General features: G+C 36.4%; 1 pseudogene; it reads right to left on the reverse strand.

Annotated features, from left to right (window-relative positions):
• The window catches only part of LOC103749715, a 133,379-nt pseudogene that overhangs the window by 52,138 nt on the left and 67,773 nt on the right, over positions 1–13,468 (reverse strand).

The following is a 13,468-nucleotide window of genomic DNA, read 5'->3' on the forward strand; positions in this document are numbered from 1 at the left end:
CTGTGACCAGTGATAGTCATGTATATAGAGATTGGAAATGCATATGAAAACGTCTCAATGTCAATTGCCTTGGAATGAATTTTTCTGTATGGAGCTGTGTGTTTTGACAACGAAGTGGAGATCTTTTTTAAACGTTGGAACCTTATTTAATTTTATGTCTTATAGAGTTTATAATGAGTAAAAGATTATATAAGCGTAATAATTCATCTGTAAACCTAGAAATGTACAGCCAATTTTGAAAGAGATGTACCCTAGCTCAGAAAAATGTTATTGAATAGGTTAATGCTGTTGTAATGAAATGCTTCTTCTAATAAAGAAAAAACAACACCCCTCATATTATAATAACCCCCTAAAATTTCCAGTTTCTTAACTCTAAGAGGAAAGAGTTGGACTTGGAAATTTTTATGCCTGCTTCTGTGAATAATTCTGGGCTGTTTTTATTTCCAGAAGTAAGTATCTTGCTCCCTCTATCCCAGGTAAGATTCTTATTTAACTCCACTAATGCAATAAAATATGGGGAAGGGCACTGCTTTGAAAATGACAATTCAATTTAGAGATGTTTCAATCTTTATTCCCAAGGTTCTAATAATAAGATCAAATTTAAATATTTGTAATTTATATTGTGCTTTCACATGCATTGTATAAACAGTAGACCAGAATGAGTTCATAAGGTAAAGAGAATAGGCAAACATACTTCTAGTTTTCAAGTGGGAAAATACAACTCAAAGAGAATAAATGCCTTGCTTGAAACCCAGAGTTACGAAGAGAGATGGAGTTGGGGTCAGGGAGGTAATAATTCAAGTGCAAACTCAGTAAGGGAGATGACCTGGCCTCGGCCCTATCTTCTCTCATTAACTCAAGGTATATACTGCCATTATATTGTTCCTACAAGTGGGCATATGTTTAAGAGCTGTTTGGATGTTTGACATGGAACAAAGCCAGCACTGGGTTTGAATTCTGCTACTCACAATCTTTCTTAAATTGGTCAAGAACCTAGTCTCTTTGTATAATCAGGATAAAGCAGTCTCAGGTGGTTTTTGGAAGGATCAAAACTCATGAGAATTAGTGAGATCATTAATGCCCAAGACATGGTAGCTTTATATTTGTTTGATTTGTTATGTAGACAAGATCTCACTATGTATTTCTGGTCGGCCTGAAACTCCCTTTGTAGGCAAGCCTGGCCTCACAGAGATCTGTTGGCCTCAGCCATCTGAGTGCTGGGATTAAAGGTGTGCACCACCACACCTGGCTAGCTTTTACTAGTATTCACAAGATTAGTTAACACTGCACTTGTAAACATGCAAAATTGCCCTGAAGGCCCTTTGCAGGACTCACACAGTTGCATATACATATACACAGATGTGAATTGTTTTGGTCAGTGTGTATTTAGATGTGTATTCATAAGTGTGTATGTGTATGGTGTATGCTCACACCTGTGTGTAGGTACACATGCCCTTGCATGTGCTCAGAAGCTAGAGGAGGACATTGGGTGTTCAGTTCTTTCACGTTCTGCTTTATTCTTTTGAGACAGGGTCTCTCACTGAACCTGGAGCCGGGCTGGTGGCCAGCAAACCCCACAGTGCTGGATTTACCTATGTGCATGGCCATGCTCATTTCTTTTTGTTTGTTTCAGGGATTTGAACTCTGATTCTCATGCCTGTGCCATGCTGTATCTCAGGCCACATTGTCAGTGTATTTTATCAAAACAAAAGGAAAAGAAATTAAGACAAATAAACATAATAGGTTAAATGATAACTCACTGGGTGGATTTAAAGTTGGGCAGCATACTGTTCAAGTTGCACTCCCTGCCAAAAATCCCCTTGCTCTAAATCTAAGAAGAATATATGTCTTTCATAATAGAATTTTATTTTCCTTACAACTTAGGAAAATAAGAAGAAAATCCCTACAAGGATAGGCCTACTGCCAATATCTGTATGAAATAGGAAAAGAGAAAAATGAAGGCGCACATGCCTTCTGATTATTTTAAAGTTATAGATGGAACTAATAGACTCTTTATACGTTCTACTGCTTACCATCCACCCACCTGGAAGTTACAATTCAGGGAGATATTGGCATTACTGAGACACACTCTGGGAGTCACAGCTGTCTTTGATGAGGGGTCCCAGTCAAGCTGTTTGCCCCTTCCTCTCTTACCATATCTCCATCCAGCAACAGGCATTTTACATCTCTGGGTATGTCAGTTCCCATATACAGGCTCAGCTCTCATATACAGGCTCTGCTCACCACCACCATCCCAAGGAAACAGCATCCCCAGACCCAAATGTACTACACACCAGCAGCACAGATGACTCTTGGGAAGGCAGAGCCCAAGAACAGTCAGCATGCAGGGGCAAATTTAAATCATTTGGTCAAAGAATTCTTCAACCTCAGGACATACCTTAATTATAAAATGGGAGATGGGGAGGACAGGCACAGCCTCTTGATCTATTGGTCAGAAAGTTAGCTAGAGAAGGCCATAGCAATGGTTTTCTAACACCTGGAGAATGGGACATGGCTAGGGAAGCTCAGGTGGATTACTGTGGGGATGTCACATTTGAATGTAAATGGGATTTTAGGTATTATTTAATGGGGCATTTCAGATCAATGAAATACAATTTTGTCTTATATTCCAAGGTAGCTAAATAAATCCTATATGACTAACCTTTTGCGCCTATCTATTTATATTCTTTTTCTGTAAGTAAACTATTTTATGGTTGCTTTTATAATGCATTTAAATAAAGTGTATAAAAGAAAAACTGTTGAGATAATTAGACAAAATGTTCAAATTATACTTTTCTAACTCTACCATGATTCTGATGGCATCTATTAGCCTAACTTTGAGAATAATGTTACTCGTAGTTTGCTGTGGTAGAGGACTGACACACAGTGAAAGCTCTGCAAATGCAAGGAAAGCATGCTACTTGTGTGTGAAAGGTGGATTTAAACAGGGCAAACCCCACAACTTTTAAATGAAACCTTGTTCATATTTCACAGTATATTAAACTTAGAACCTAAAATATAGATACTCCATGCTTTTAGAGCTGTCTTTTCCAAAGTCATACAACTTATATTTTACGTAGCTTTTAAAATAAAAGGCAAAAAAGTAGATACCCATTCATAATATTCTGAATTCAATTCACTCTGTTAATTCCCCAGGACACCCACATCTATGACCATTGCTAACAAAGGTCTACTGTTCACCTGGTGTTGGCCTAACATGCACAATGTAAGTGGAAGAGATGAAGTGAGATTGTCTGATGTATCAAATATTTTAATATTTTAATACAGCCACAAATGGGATATTTATAACATGGAAAGGAGTAGAAAATATACAATTAATGTATCTTAGATTATGTCTGAAAGAAAAAACATGACTTGGAATGTTGTGATATTAAAATGAAATGAATCACACTGATTTTGTTATAAGACGGTTTTGTATTTTTATGACCCTTATATTCATGTAAGGTGTAAAGTGAGTTAATACATAGAAATTCATGCAGAAAATGCTGAGACATAATGCTACAGCCTATGATATTGTGTGCCTCATTTTTCAGTTATTTTTCAGTGGGGCTCTGGAAAGTACCAGGAAGAGGATAATGACAAGATGGCATGCATAAGAAAGCACCTCTAGGTGTAAAAAGATATGATGCAACATCCACCTTTCAGAATATTAGACTAATGCTGGATTTCAAATATTCTGTGTCCCAAGCAGTAGATGAGGATGAAGCTACTATCTTTATTTTTAAAAATTCTATAAATCAAATTTCAAGTTGTAGGTTGATAGTAACAAAATTAGTAAATAAGAACAAATTGCTATTTCTTAAAATTTAAACAAATTTCTTTCTCCTTTGTCTTTCTTTTTCATTTGTTTCTCTCCCCAACATACAATATTAGGGTATTTAAAATGTTTCGGATATTTAAAATTTGTTCCATGTACAATTACACTTTGTAGTCTTAATAAGAAAGTAGGTACAATAGTTGTTAGACTCATCATATTCTGGAACTAAAGGGAATCTACAAATCATCTACATTGTTATTTTGTAGATAAAAAGCAGACCATGAAACATTGGAATCTGTTCTTAAAATTTGTTAGAGAGCTTGCTTTTTACCTAATGCAGCTTGTTTGTTTCTTTCCTTTAGAAAGGAAGATTCCCAGGACATATCTTAAGCAGGAGGAACAAAGAAAACTGTACAGTAAAAAATAATGGTGATTTGTAGATTTGAATATAGTTGGCAGATTATATTTTAAGATTATTTTCTTACCTATTTCTTTTTTCTCAAAGGCTTGCAGTGAATTAGCAGGGATTTTGGTTTTCATCAGCTCCTGGTACGTTCCCATTTGGACCACCTTGCCACTTTGCATTACCACAATGAGACCCATCAGTGGCAGAAGTGTGAGGTTGTGAGTCACTAAAACACGAATCTCAAAAAGCAAGTGTTTCATCCATTGGTTGCAAAATCTGGCAGAAGAGATTCTTTTTAAAGCTTCCATTTCTCTGCCTTTTCTCTTTCAGAGTGTCATTTTTGATAGGTGACATTTTAGCTCAGCATCTATAGATTTGTCATCTATAGATTTGCTGCTAAACCAGGAAATGTCTTGCAAATATAATTTTAATCCTTAAGTTCTAAAAAATGAATCCATTTCATAGCAAATTCAAACATTTCCATTTCTGCCATTCTTGCTTATTTCTCTTGATCCTGTAGTATCATTATTAATGAAGTGTTGACCCAAGTTATAATCCATGGTCTTTGCTTTTAATCTTTTGATATTATTTTATACATATACATACAGATAAATGAAATATTTTTATCTTACGCTCACCTCAATAAGTACAGACATTTGTATGTTATTCCCTTAGATATAGCTATTCTATGATTTATATATTGATTTGTCGGGTGCTCTATGTCAACAAATCTATAAACACATCATAAAGGGTTTTGTGGTTAGACAGGGCTTAAAAACTTCTGCTATTCTTAGGTTGGTAACTTACTTCAGGACACAATGAATCCTAAGTTCCTTGGCATGTGAAATAAGAATACTGATAACTCCCATTCTCAGAGACAGCTATAAAAACTAAAGGAATAAGGGAAAGGGTCAAACACATGTTTTACTGTTAATTCACATTTTCTCAGTCCTTCTACAATCCAATTGAATCATGATTAATTCTATGTTAACAATATCAAATTTTAAATTGTAAAAAATGACTAATGAGTTTAGTTTTTAAAAAGTATGTACGAAAGTACCATTTTTTTTCAAAAAAAATCAGCTCAATTATATAGAATTAATTATGACACAAAAATTCCACCCGGAATAGAGTATTAATGAAAAAAATCAGTAACCTCATTTGTCACAAGGGTGAACTTAAAAATTGTTATGAATATTAATTGAAAATTATTCTAAAAGAGTGATTGTAGCATACCATTTTTTTTTCTTGTGAAAATTGACACCAGACAAAGGGTCATCCAGGAGGTAGATGTCAGCTCCACTGTAGACCACTCGAGCCAGACTTACCTGATGCTTCTAGCCCTCCCTTAAATTCGCACCCTGAAAAAGGAACAGAAGAAAACCCAGAGGAACAGTGTTTATACCAATATACGTGTAGTCACATCTAAATAATCCTTCATAGGCATGGGCAGGTAACACCCAGGATGAAGATGGAAAACTATTAGCTGAGATTCCTATGCCTAATCCCAACCTATTTTCTAGTTCTACTAACTTGTGCAAACTAACATGTATGTTTACTTTCCCGAAACTCCTTCTCAAAAGGAGTTTGCTAACAAATGCTTAGAAAAGAACACTCAAAGCTCCTTCTTAGAAAGTTAATCCTTTGGAATACTAAAGATTTTTAGCTGCCAACCTTACTCATACTGACACTTCTGATGATTTTTAAATTGACACATAGGAAATTGAGAATAATAGCTAAATTACTGAGGCAGTAATCAACATGTCCTATTTTTCTAGCATAGAAAGATTAGTACAAGTCTTTTTGGCAAAAGTACAACTCTAAGAAGCAATATTAATGACTATATTTCTCAATGTGGGAATTAAGGTTGACATGTATAGCCATATATGGAGAATTACGAGTTGAGGCCCAATTTCCTTGATTCATTTTATGTTCAGCGTTTACAGATCTTGTTTTGAAGGGCTCAGTGCATCACAGAGCTTAGCCAATGACCCATAATTGTAGAATGCTATTGCTTCTTTGTATTCTGCATCCCTCTTCTACTCAGTAAATAGCTCCTCAAGATGACTGCATGGTGGGTGCTATGCTGTTAGACGCTAAGACAAATGAAATAGAGCCTCTATCATTAAGAAGTCACAATTATGCCAGGAGTGGTGGTACATGTCTTTAGTGCCAGCACTCCAGAGGCAGAGGCAAGTGGATCTCTGAGATTGAGGTCAGCCTGGTCTATGTATTGAGTTAGGTCTACTGGAGACTCTGTCCAAAAAGAAAAAAAAAGAGGTCACCATTTAGCAAGGGAGGAAGATATGAAAAAATTAGAGAAATCAGTGTAGTATGTGTATGTTATTTGAGCATATTTGTATATTTGTTAGTGTATAATTGTGATAGTTCCAACTCAAGTTTGTTGGAACATTGAATAAGGCCAGTATAAAAATAGCATAAATCCAGTGCAGTCAACCTTAATGATTTCACCCAATCACTCCTTTCTTCAATTCATTCTCTTCCTGTCATCCCTTATCCTGCAGTTATAGCTTCATATTGTCTGAAAACCTCAGATACTCACATCTCTCTATTCCCATCATTCATGAACAACTTCATTTTCCTTAGTATAAACCTGAAATGTTTATATTTTGGTATTTACTCATCCTCTGAACTCCTCTCTTAAAGCTGCCATCAAGTGACCGTAATTTGCCAACCAGATTAATCTGCCTCTTAGTACACAAACAAACATGAATATACACGCACACACATGTATACCACACAGTCTCTTAAAGCTGCCATCAAGTGACCATAATTTGCCAACCAGATTAATCTGCCCCTTAGTACACAAACAAACATGAATATACACCTTAGTACACAAACAAACATGAATATACACGCACACACATGTATACCACACACACACACATATACATGGAAAGGAGGGAAAAAGTGAGATGATTGGGAAACAGGATCCTATTAAGCAGGAGTGAGACATTGTGGAGCTGCCTTAGTAAAGATATCAGCCCAGACTGTCTGTGGATCTTGAACTTGGTGTCCTGTAGCACCTCTCCTGGCCTTGACTTGCCAAAGATGCACAGGAAAAACCAACACTAAAAAGTGAACAGAGCAGTGTTCCAGCAATTAAAGCTAAAATTCTGCGAATCTAATTGGTGGGTTTTTATTCATCCAATGAATTCGAACAACAGAATTGGTTTCTAATTTGTTTTCTAGAGAGTCAATCAGAAATGATTATTTATCCTTAATACTGCCATCTCTTTCATAGGAATTCTATGAGTTTTTTAAAAAAACATACATGTATAACTCTTCAAGACCCGTGTAGAACGGCTATTAACATTTTATTAGCATAGCTTAATGTTATTTTATCCCTGACTTATGATAAATTATCTTTTCCTTACTCTCTCCAATTTCAGTTTGATCTCCATTTGGTTACTGCTCCAAATCAGGAAGGAGAGCACAGCTTCCAATACTTGTTCATAAATCTGCTTCCACATGACAGAGTCAAAGAGAATGTTTTCTTGCAAAATGCAATTCTGAATCCAGGCCTGCTGAGAAACATAAGCCACAGTGACCTAAAGAAAGAAAAACGTTAAGGAAAATACTTAAAAGAGAAAGGAAGAAGTTGTATGTACCATATTAAAATGCAAATTTCAGGCTGGAGAGATGGCTCAGTGGTTAAGAGCACTGGCTGCTCTTGCTGAGAACCCACGTTCAATTCTTAGCGCCTACATGGTGGCTAACAACCACCTGTAACTCCAGTTCCAGGGGATCTGACGCCCTCTTCTGACCTCTGTGGGCATTGCACAACATGTGTACACTTACACACAATCAGACAATGCATCCATACACATAAAAACAAAATTTAGTTCTTCTTTGTTGAGCAAGTCAGACACAGAATGGTTTCTGATTAAAAAACAAACAAACAATATAATTCTGATCTGACCTAAGTTTGAACCCCAAAGTAATCACTCCTGAGCTAGCTTGTGATGTGAATAGTTTAACCTTTGATTTGTATGGCACATTATACCATTGTACAGGTGAAAAATATTTTGAATACATTTGACATATAAAGCAAGTTAAGGAGAAAAGAAAATAAGCTAGAGAAAAGAGAGGAAAGAGTGAAAAAAATCAATAAAACAGGAAGTAAATATTATATTTAAGGATGCTGGTCTTGTGTTGGAACTACAGGAGTTGGGAAACAGCTGGTCAACTATGACAGAGATGTCAAGTTTTCCTTTTTATGGTATGATTATCATTTCCTTTCTTCATGTAAAGCAAAATTCTTTTTTGGTTTCATTCATAATAATAAAACTACAATGGAGGCTTCACAAGTTCAAAATTGGACTCTAAATTTCTGATGTTTTATCACAGAACACTGAGTATTGAATATTCTGCCTGGTATGAGCTTGTGACCCTGAGAGAAATAGGTAGTTTTAGAGGGAATTGTCAGCTTTGGAGTGTGAACACTGTAATATAAAATATGCCTCAAGATGATGATGGGAAACAGAGAGAAACAGAAAGCTATATGCAAAAGCTCTAGTACACTAAATGGGTCATAGCATTATTATTATTATCATTTAACTTTCATATTTATCATGATGAAACCTAACAAATTCAAGATTCTAAAAATGGGATAAATAAATGTAACTTACTACACATTTTGCCATTGATCCAAATCAAATGCTTCCTGGAGTACCAAAGCACACATAAAACACAGTCTCTTCTAGCATAGACATCTGTAGTTCAATATGAAGAAAGAATATCCAATGGCAGTGCTATAGTTTCTTTTATTACTATAACATTTTAATTAGAAGCACTCCAAGATATTAGAAACAATCCTAACGTATTACAGTAGGAGACTCAACAAAAGGAAGGGAACTAGCTATCTCTGCCAGGAACTAACTAGGTCTTTGTTCACCATCTTATTCCATCCTCACCCAGGGTTCACAGCAAGTGTATCAAGTGAAACCAAGACAACATCATTTTGGCATTTATGAATTCTTAATTATTTTTCAAGATCAAATAATAGTATAGTCTGTCCTTGACACTATTTTTCTTTCACTGCAAACCAGAATTTGCTGTTTTCATCTTTTATTCATTTCTAATACCTTAATTAAATATTTGTCATAATTGACTTTACACCACACTAAATTGTGAACTCTGAAAGAAGATGATTTTGGATGTTTGTTTTCATGGTAAGATTGTCAGTTACCTTGAACTGTGGAAAAGGTAACTCCTAACATTATGAAGCACACAAAGCTGAAAAGTGAGTTTATTTAAGACTAAAGAGTAAAAAGTAAATTTCCTTAGATTAGTAGATTTAAAAGGGGTTCGTTACCTGTTCCCCAAAAAACAATCATAAAGTTCACTTTTGATTCTAGACTAGATAACAGTAATGCTGAGAGAAAAAAAAGAATAGTTAAAAGCTAGTGTCTGAATAATTAGAGTAGGAGGCAGGTTTTATCAAGGGGGAAAGGAGGAACTGAGGGTACTTTAACTGGGGATGGAGCAGAGAAGCATGTACAGGAGGAGATAGGGGAGAGATAAGTAGTGTGCAAAGCCAGAAGGAAATGTATTAGTACAAAAGCCTACTGAAAAAATATACATATATATCAAATGATATATGAGTGCATACATATGTAAGTGCGTATTTATAGTTGAAGGCTGCATAACAAAAATCACAGTGCCAAGCAGGGGAAACATCCCTTTGCATCATTGGTCAGGATAGTCTAAGAACTCCCAAAATAAACTGTCACAACTCTTAATTACTTCCCGTAACCATAGGGTAAGAAAGACACTAGTGCTGAAGACAAGACATTACTTTGGATGTAGAACGTGGAATAATTGAGCTGGAACTGACTTGAAAACTTCTTCCCGAAAGCCAAGCTCTCATAGTATCAGAAGATACTATGCAAACTGCCAAGTGAGAAAATTGATCAGTGATCCTACCCAACTGTAAAGTTTATGAACCACAACAATGATGGTTACAGCAAATAATTTCTACGGTTGCAGCAGGGTCATATTTATCCGATGGTAATCAACAACTGTCTATTGGAATTAAGGCCCACTCAATGTGAGGGATGTCATGTGTGGTACTATAAACATAGCCAAATACACATGACTGAAGAGGTCATTGATCCTAGAGAAAAACCTACTTTTGTCACATCCCTAGCCAATGTAATTTCTTACTGTATGTTACAAATGTATCCTTATATACACAGACAAGTGTACCTCTCACCAGTCATCAAAGAAGCTTCTTTCTGCAACAGATGGAGACTCATAGAGTTCCACAGCTTGTCAAATATAGAGAATAAATGTCTGCAAGGTGGCCAGCCCTAAATGACACATCTACAAAGCAACCTCTATAACCTAAGGCTCAGGGAACATAGTGGAACAGAGAGGAAAGAATATTAATGCATCTCTCAACTCTCAGCAGTGAAATTTCCTTATGCAACAGATGAAGATTAACCCAGAAAGCCACAACTGGCCAAAGCACAGGGAATAACAGACTGTGCAGTGCTTATTCCCGAATAGAACATCCATGTGAAACCTCTGTCACCTAAGGCTCAGAAAAGAGCAAATGATTCAAAGGCTGTGTGCTGGATAGCTTTAGTTGTCAACTTGACACACCTGGGTAGAGGGACTCTCAATCCAGTATCCATTGGATTGGCTTTTGGCCATGTCTGTGGGGCATTATCTCAATTGTTGAGAGACGTGAGAGAGCCCAGCTCATTGTGCATGGTACCACCCCTGGGCAGGTGGTCTTTGTTGTATAAGAAAGCAGGCTGAGCATTGGCCAGAGGAGCAAGTCAGTAAGCAGCGTTCCTTCATGGCCTGTGCTTTAGCTCCTGCCTGCAGGTTCCTGCCCTGAGTTCCTGCCTATGGCTCACTCAGTGATGAACTGTGACCTGAGAGGTGTAAGCCCAATTAACCCTTTCCTCCCCAAGGTGGCTTTGGTCAGTTCTTTTATTACAACAACTGAAAGCAGACTAGAACAGGCTATATATTAAAGATATTCTATCAATATTATTTTTTCTCCTCTTTTTCCAGATTAAGGATTCTATACAGAAGCAGCTATAGAAAATCTTAGAAACAGATTGGCCATAATTACTTAGGGAAACTTGTAACAAATGAAAATTAGAAAGTTAATTTAATTATAAATCACACACTTTTGTGTGTAATTGTTTGAACTTCAGTTACTATCAATTACTATAAACATAATGGATTTGCTGAAGAATTTGGAAGACTAATTTTACTGCTAATCAATCCATAGTTAGTCAAATTTTATGGCTATCAAGTGGTTGTTAGAAGCTAGGCATGCTTTTGAAATCCTTGGGTTTTCAACTCAATTTGATAAGTTCTTTTTGACATTGATGACGTGTTGGCTATTGCTATTTCCACTAGGAGATGTTAGAAGTTAGATGGTTGATGTTACCTTTCTTTGGGCAACTCCTGTAAGTTTCTCCTCTTGTTGTTAGATACTTAGGTGAGTTTCTATATCTCAGCTGCTGTGAATAGTATTATACAGAGATTACTGGATCATACGCCAGTTTTAGTTTTGATTTCTGGGAACTTCCTGACAGTTTTAGATAATGTCTGTACTAATTTACGTTCCTACCAATAGTGTGCAAGTGTTCCCTTTTCTCTACTTTCTCCAAGCCCTTGTTTTCTTTTGACTTCTTGTAATAGCCACTCTACAGAAGTGAAGTGACATTATGATCTAGAAAGATAAAGTTCTAAAAGAATTTTTAATATTTATGAATGAGCCTTGCTCTTAATGAAGCACAACACCATAGGCTTGGCAATAATGGCATACAATTTTCATGAAATAGTTAAAATTATTCTACTCCCAAGAAAAATTAAATGATACAGGTTTGTGAAGGTGATGCATTTTTTAAACAAAGGAAACAATAATATATTTCAACAAAAAAACTGGCGCAAGAAATATCTTTTTGTTAGAAAGGCAAGTAAATACCCAACTTTCTCTTTAACAGTGTTCAGATCTTTGTGAAAGCAATTCAAGACAGTTTTAGGAGTCTTATTATATAAAACAGGATGTTAACTTATTCCCAGTACTACATTAGTGGTTAGTCAAATCTGGTATGTGAGAGTAATGCCATTAGGACCATTATGCTGAGACTCAATACAGCAAACATTCATATATAAAAAAGTAAACACGTTAGCAAACTGTAGTTTTTCCTTTGGTTTGGACAACTGTTTTATACATTAAAGTCATGGTAGTGTTTACATCTATATGCACTGTCATATAGAGAACTAAAAGTGTCATTTCAAATCCACAGAAGTCATTCTCAGAATAGTGGTGTGACATGACAATGTGCGCAGATATGCCCTCAACAGGAGACACGTGAAACTCACTTCCATAGGATGTGCAACATTTTAAGAATACAAATTTATCACTTTCATTTTTGATGTAAAACACCCACACTTACTTGCTCATCTAACACTGATGAGACCAGGAAGCTGGAACCAGACCCTTTGTGTATCAATCAGTGGAGATTACCATAGACCAGAAGGCAGGGGTTGGTACAAGCCAATTAACCGAATGCAATGCCATTAAACACTTCCCCCGAAACTTTCTATAGCACATTGCCATTGTAGTATGAGAAGTCAATCACCTATTCTCTATTAATAGGACAGCCTGTGGTAGTCAAATTAATTTAAAAAACAAAGGAGCTATTTAAAAAATACAAAGTAAACTGCTTTTTTTATCTGCTGACTTTGAACATAGCCCACAGTGACTGCCTGCCCCAAGATGTATACGCATAGAGCCCAGCATCTCTCCAACATGACCTAGGTCAAACATGTGGGTCCTGGGTTGCTGCCTTCTTTACCACCCATTTTAGTTCCAACCGCCCACAAAACACATCTTCCATAAACTAAAGATGTATTCAGAACAAGTCCAATTCCCATTTTGTATAGTGTTTAGTTTGGAAGTGCTTTTAATTTTAAGTCTTAAACAATATTACTTGACTTCTACTAAACACACAGTATTTACTAACAGGGCTCATTTCCTCCTTCCTCCACCTCCCTAATGTTCAGCTCCCCCCCTCCCCCTCCATCACCTCTCCTGTTCCTTCTGAACTCTTTCTCCTTCCTGGACTTTCTACCTTGATAGAAGTGGGCCCCCTTTCTCTGCTCTGCAAGAAGCCCAGCTGTGCTTGCTTCCCACAATAGAACCACATGCCCAAGAGTCTAAGGGTCATCCTTAACAAGGGGCTGACTGATCCCTTCCTAAATGTACATTTCATACTTGGACAAGCCAA

The sequence above is a fragment of the Nannospalax galili genome, unplaced genomic scaffold, assembly GCF_000622305.1.
Source record: "Nannospalax galili isolate Female #2095 unplaced genomic scaffold, S.galili_v1.0 scaffold266, whole genome shotgun sequence".
Classification (NCBI taxonomy): domain Eukaryota; kingdom Metazoa; phylum Chordata; class Mammalia; order Rodentia; family Spalacidae; genus Nannospalax; species Nannospalax galili.